Source organism: Otolemur garnettii, unplaced genomic scaffold, assembly GCF_000181295.1.
Source record: "Otolemur garnettii isolate 467f Iridium unplaced genomic scaffold, OtoGar3 scaffold00055, whole genome shotgun sequence".
In the NCBI taxonomy this organism is placed as follows: Eukaryota; Metazoa; Chordata; class Mammalia; order Primates; family Galagidae; genus Otolemur; species Otolemur garnettii.
The window spans coordinates 4,297,599-4,302,644 of record NW_003852450.1 but is presented as its reverse complement, the minus strand read 5'-3'; the positions used below and the strand labels follow the sequence as shown (position 1 = coordinate 4,302,644).

The following is a 5,046-nucleotide window of genomic DNA, read 5'->3' as shown; positions in this document are numbered from 1 at the left end:
ACTGTCTCCACCCATTGGTAAAGGTCTTCGCAGATAAAGCACTTTTTCTTTTTTCCCCCCAGGCCATTTTCCTCTGAAGGAGATGTTCCAGACGCACTGTCCCCCACCCCCAGTGTTTGTTTATTATCCTTGTTTCCTTTCCTGGGATTAGAATGAGCCTTCTAAGAGATCCCAGCTCCCAGAAACAATCAGGGAAAGCAAATGTAGGGAGTGATAATTGGGGATATTTATCTGGCGGCTGGGAGCTGTCATCAGGTCTTCAGAGTACAAACTGGTAGAATCCATTAACATCAATACTTGCTGCTAACTGTAACCAGACGCCACTTTAATCCCAGCACCGGGCTGCTGCTTCAAAGGGTAATTCCCCTCCAGCAGCTGACTTTCCCTTGCCTGGTGCTCCGTGTGTAAAACTGAAAAGACTGTTATTTCCTCAAGGCTGTAACAGAGTCCACAAAGGAGAGGAGAAATGTCTTTGCGGACTTCTCTGTCTCTGAGAGCTGCCCTGGTACTGTCTGTGTAGAGCGAAGCAGAGCACACAGGCAAATTGGTGGAAGACCTGCGGGAAGAGCTATTCATCGTCTTAAATCCCCTGAGATAGAGGCCATGTGCTGCCTCCTTGGTAACACCCATCCCTTCTTCCATTCCATTCATTCAGGTCCTGTTTGCTGAGCCCAAGCCTGTGCTGCAGAGCTGTGTGTGACCTGGTGTGTTCCTTCCCAGAGCCCCTAAAGCAGACTGCTCTGCGTGGAAATCTAGGCAGCAAAACAAGGCAGACTGGAGGGCAACCAACCCATCATTGTATAGGTAAATAAAGTGAGCATGTGAAACTCAAGCCCTTGTCCTAACTAGGCATGAAGCAAAATCAGTAGACAGGGGAGAAGGGAAGCATTTTTAGTAGCTTAAGTAAAGGTGGTTGAGAAAAACAATGCCCGTGTCCTTGGAAAGCAGGGGGAACTTTGAAAGGGGGGATGATAGAGGGAGTGACAGTGGCATGGATCTCCTGGTGGTCTGGTGCCCTGGTTGTGAGTCAGGCCTTCTGGGACAAGGATAGTGGGATGGGCAGAAAAGATGTTACTTCAATTGAAAGCCAGGAATTTGGGTGGGGTCTTGGTGTGTGCCACATGTTTTGGGGGCAAGGCACGAATGTAAGAGGGACTTTACTTAACAAATGCAATCAGTGAAAAAAAAAAACCAGGAATTTGGGGGCTTTCAAATTATCTCCCCAGTTCCCACTTGCTGGCCTCCAGATAACCTCTCATAACCAACAGCCTGAAGGTAGGGGGTTTTAGGTTTGGGTAGGACTTAGGTTATAAAGGACTTAAGGTATTTTTGTCTTTCCACTGTGGTATCTTCAGCTTGTCAACTCTCAGTCCCCAGATTTAACCCCTCATAGTTACAAGGTGGCTGCCATATTCCATGCATCATGTGCTGAAGTAGCTCGTCCCTTGGAGCTGGAGGAGGATCCACCTTTCCTAAGCATGGTACCACCTGGGGAAAAAAAGCCTAAGCTAAGTCCTATAGACTAGGGAAGAGGAAGAGGATGGCTGTTCTTCCATTTCCATTCTTTTGGTGGGGGGGGTAATTTATGTTTGAAAACATGCAATTCAACATTTATTGAGCGCTTACTATTCTTCAAGAACAGTTATTGAACCACTGAGGCAGGTAACAGCTCAGATATTAACATACTGAGTAGATCCTTCCGCCTACCCCCTCTTGTTAGCTTCTGTTATTCCTTGGAATTCTTTCCTACTTAAGATGCTAAATCAATCCTCCACATTCCTGGTTTCCCCTTCAGCTCCTGTCTTTAATATATTTTACCACTTATTCTTTTTCTCTATCTTGAATCAGTCTCAGTTTCCATTAGTCACTCTCAATGTCACCTTCAAGCTTATTTGCTTACTTTCTTTTCTTCCTACACCATTCACTGTCTTCCATTTCATGCCTTGCATTATGTCATTCTCTGGAGTCACCTGCTCACCTCTGCTGACTATTCTGAATTTGGACACAATCCTTCTTGGCTCAAAGTTCTAGTGATTCTCTATTGCCTGTTCCATGAGGTCTTTTGCCTGGCTGATGGCTATCAACCAGTTTAATAGCAGTGTTGCCACTCTGGGAGTCCAAGGTGGTTGGATTGCCTGAACTCAGGAGCTTGAGACCAGCCTGAGCAAGAGTGAGACCCTGTCTCTAAAAAATAGCCGGGCGTTGTGGCAGGCGCCTGTAGTCCCAGCTACTTGGGAGGCTGAGGCAAGAGGATCACTTGAGACCTAAGAGTTTGAGGTTGCTGTGAGCTATGATGCCATTGCACTCTACCAAGGGTGACAAAGTGAGACTCTGTCTCAAAATAAATAAATAAATAATAGTGCTGCCTCTAGAGGAGAGAGAAGGAGGCATTAGGGGGTAGTTAACATCATCTATATTACTTACATCTTTTTCTGCCTGAATGTATTCTGTGTTATTTACATAATTTAAAAAACTAAAACCCTCTAGCCTGACATTCAAAGCTTTTCACAGTCTTTCCAGTTCCCCTCCCATACAAATTTTCCTGTATAAACTTTCCTTTCCATTGGAACTAGTGTCCTTCCTCTGCTTGAGACCAGCCTTGAGTTGTTGCCTACACTACAACCCAGTATCAAATGACCAATGTCTTTCCTTCCTGACTTACCGAATTTCTGCCCCTTCCTTAGGCTGTCAAAACCTACACTGTCTACACCTTACCCATCAGCTCCATTTCACTTCCTGCCAGCCCTCATCCCTCCCTGGAAGCCTCCCCATAACTTCTTAGCTCTCTGAATTCTTGCTGAAATTTTGCTGTTGTATATCAGGGCTCCAGACAACGTCTGCCCCTTTGCCCTGTTCAAGTCTATGCTTTTGATACAGCCTAATAGAGGATGCGTGCATTCTTTTTCACTGTTTTTACTCATTCACTTCCTGATGTTTGCTGATGACAACATGGCTACAGTGATCACGGCAGTGGGCGGTCAGGATTTCAGCTTACAAAGATGGACTTTAAGATGTGGTGTCCAGAAATGCATTGCCTGTGGACTGAAATATCTGACCTGTTCACTGGGCTTTGATGTTTATTTATTTCCTGGTAATATCTCTGGTTGTGTGCCCTGAAGCCTTGTTTAAATACCACGTTACATTTCAGTGCTGGATTTTCAAACCAGTACTCACAGACGTCCTCATTTTTTAAGTATGGAAGACCCCACATTTGAATTTGAATATCTTTGTTTCCAATCTCCTTTACCCAAGTGACCCCATAATCATCTTCTTGGGAGATAGAAGATCTTCGGTGTCAGGTGCCTTCTCCAGGTTTCTGCTTTCTTTCCTAATTTGTAGGAGGTGGAGAATGAAGGGATTGGTTCTGCAAATGGGGTAGGTGCCCAATCTATGGGTTTCCTGAGATTATTTTATTAGAAGCTTCTGAACTTCAGGCAGCTCTGCCCCCTCTCTGGCCTGGAAGAGACCAAAAGGAACAATATGGAGGAGAGGAAGCAGGGTTGGGGTAATCAGAAAAGCTGAATGCAGAGAACTAAGGTACATGGCCTGAGGTTGCTGCAAAATCAGTGGGAAGGGGAACATTGCAGCCCCCGCCTGTGGCTCCTGCTTGTTGGATTTAATAATTGTGTTCTCAGTAGCATTTAGATTGGCATTTAGACGGGTCTAGAATGTGAATTCTTGCAGGGGAGGCAGGCAGCACAATCCTGCTTTGTTCCAGTTCTTTGAGAACTAAGGAAATAATTTTTAAAACAATAACCCTCCTTCCTGGGCTGTCACTTGTTTGTTTGGTCTGAGGACTGCTCAGTAACTCTTTGGTCTCTGTGGATATTTCAACTCTGCGTCCCTAACCACAAGTAGGAATTGGGAGAAGAGTGGGTTTGGGTTTGTATGAAAAGCTGTTGATGTGTTTGTTATAATTGTGCCATTCTACGCATATTGTACCCTCTTAAAGTACCCTGGGCTAGGGTCTCTCATTCATTTGTTCCTTTAGTCATTCATTCCATAAACACTTTCTAGGCCTTGGTTTTATGTCCAGAACTATTCTAGGAACTATTCAGGGTAAATAAGAAGACATGGTTCTTGCCTCAAGAAGAGCGTATAATAAAATACGTAGTTGGCGTATAATAAAAATATTATTAATGGAAGCTGATACCATTTATTTTATCCCTTTTACTCTGACCAGAAGCCAGGCCAGAGACATTGCAGGTATTGGTGAGTTTCATCATCAAACATTTTTTGAGTTCTTCTTATCTAGGCATTTGCTAGGGGCTGGGATAGGACAAAGAACAGTCAGGGACGTGAGTCTGGCAGGAAAGATAGAGAGCATTAAATGAGGAATTATGGGTGCAAGGAAGCCTTGTCACTCTCAAAGGTTCTCCTTCTGGCAGCATCAGATCACCTGGAGCTTGTTAGAAATACCAAGTACAGGGCCCCGCCCAGATGCGCTGAATCAGAATCTGCTGATCACTGGATGATTCACTGTGTGCACATTGAAGTTTGGGACACACTGGAGAGCAGAAGGAAGCTTGGGCTACCCTAGAGCATCAAGGAAGTCCTTTCCAAGGCAGTGACTTTTAAGCTGAGATGTGATACATGAGCCAGGTGGAGGGTGGAGTGGATCAAGTTTCCAGGCAGGCTGGGACTGTGAAGCTCAGGGTCAGAGCAGAGCAGAGACAGGAGTTAGCTGGAAGAAGACCTGGAAACTAGGGGAAAGAATTTAGATCCAGTGAGACAAAGAGAAATACCGTCCCCAATTTATAGACAAGGAAGCCAAAGCTCAGATAGGTTAAGTAAGTTGCCCAAGGTCACTCAGCTAGTACTCACTGGTAAACTATTAAGAGCTGGAATTCTTATTAGTTCTCTAATTCTAAAGCCCGTTTCTGAATCACTACATTAAGGTCACTAAGAAGACACACTATACACATGATATAATTCTTTTTTTTATTCAGTGGAATGCCGTGGCATTATAGCTCATAGCCACCTCAAACTCTTGGGCTTAAGCAATTCTCTTGCCTGAGCCTGCCAAGTAGCTGGGACTACAGGTGC

The 5,046-nt window shown here is 44.7% G+C and overlaps 1 protein-coding gene across 2 annotated transcripts in view; it reads left to right on the top strand.

The window, feature by feature from the left end:
* The first annotated feature begins 702 nt into the window (after positions 1-702).
* The window catches only part of NFASC (neurofascin), a 122,214-nt gene continuing 117,870 nt past the window's right edge, over positions 703-5,046 (top strand). For both annotated transcript variants that reach the window (XM_023514592.1, XM_023514593.1), the window contains exon 1: positions 703-804. The gene's annotated coding sequence lies outside the window, so the exon portion shown is untranslated. The remainder of the gene's footprint in view (positions 805-5,046) is intronic.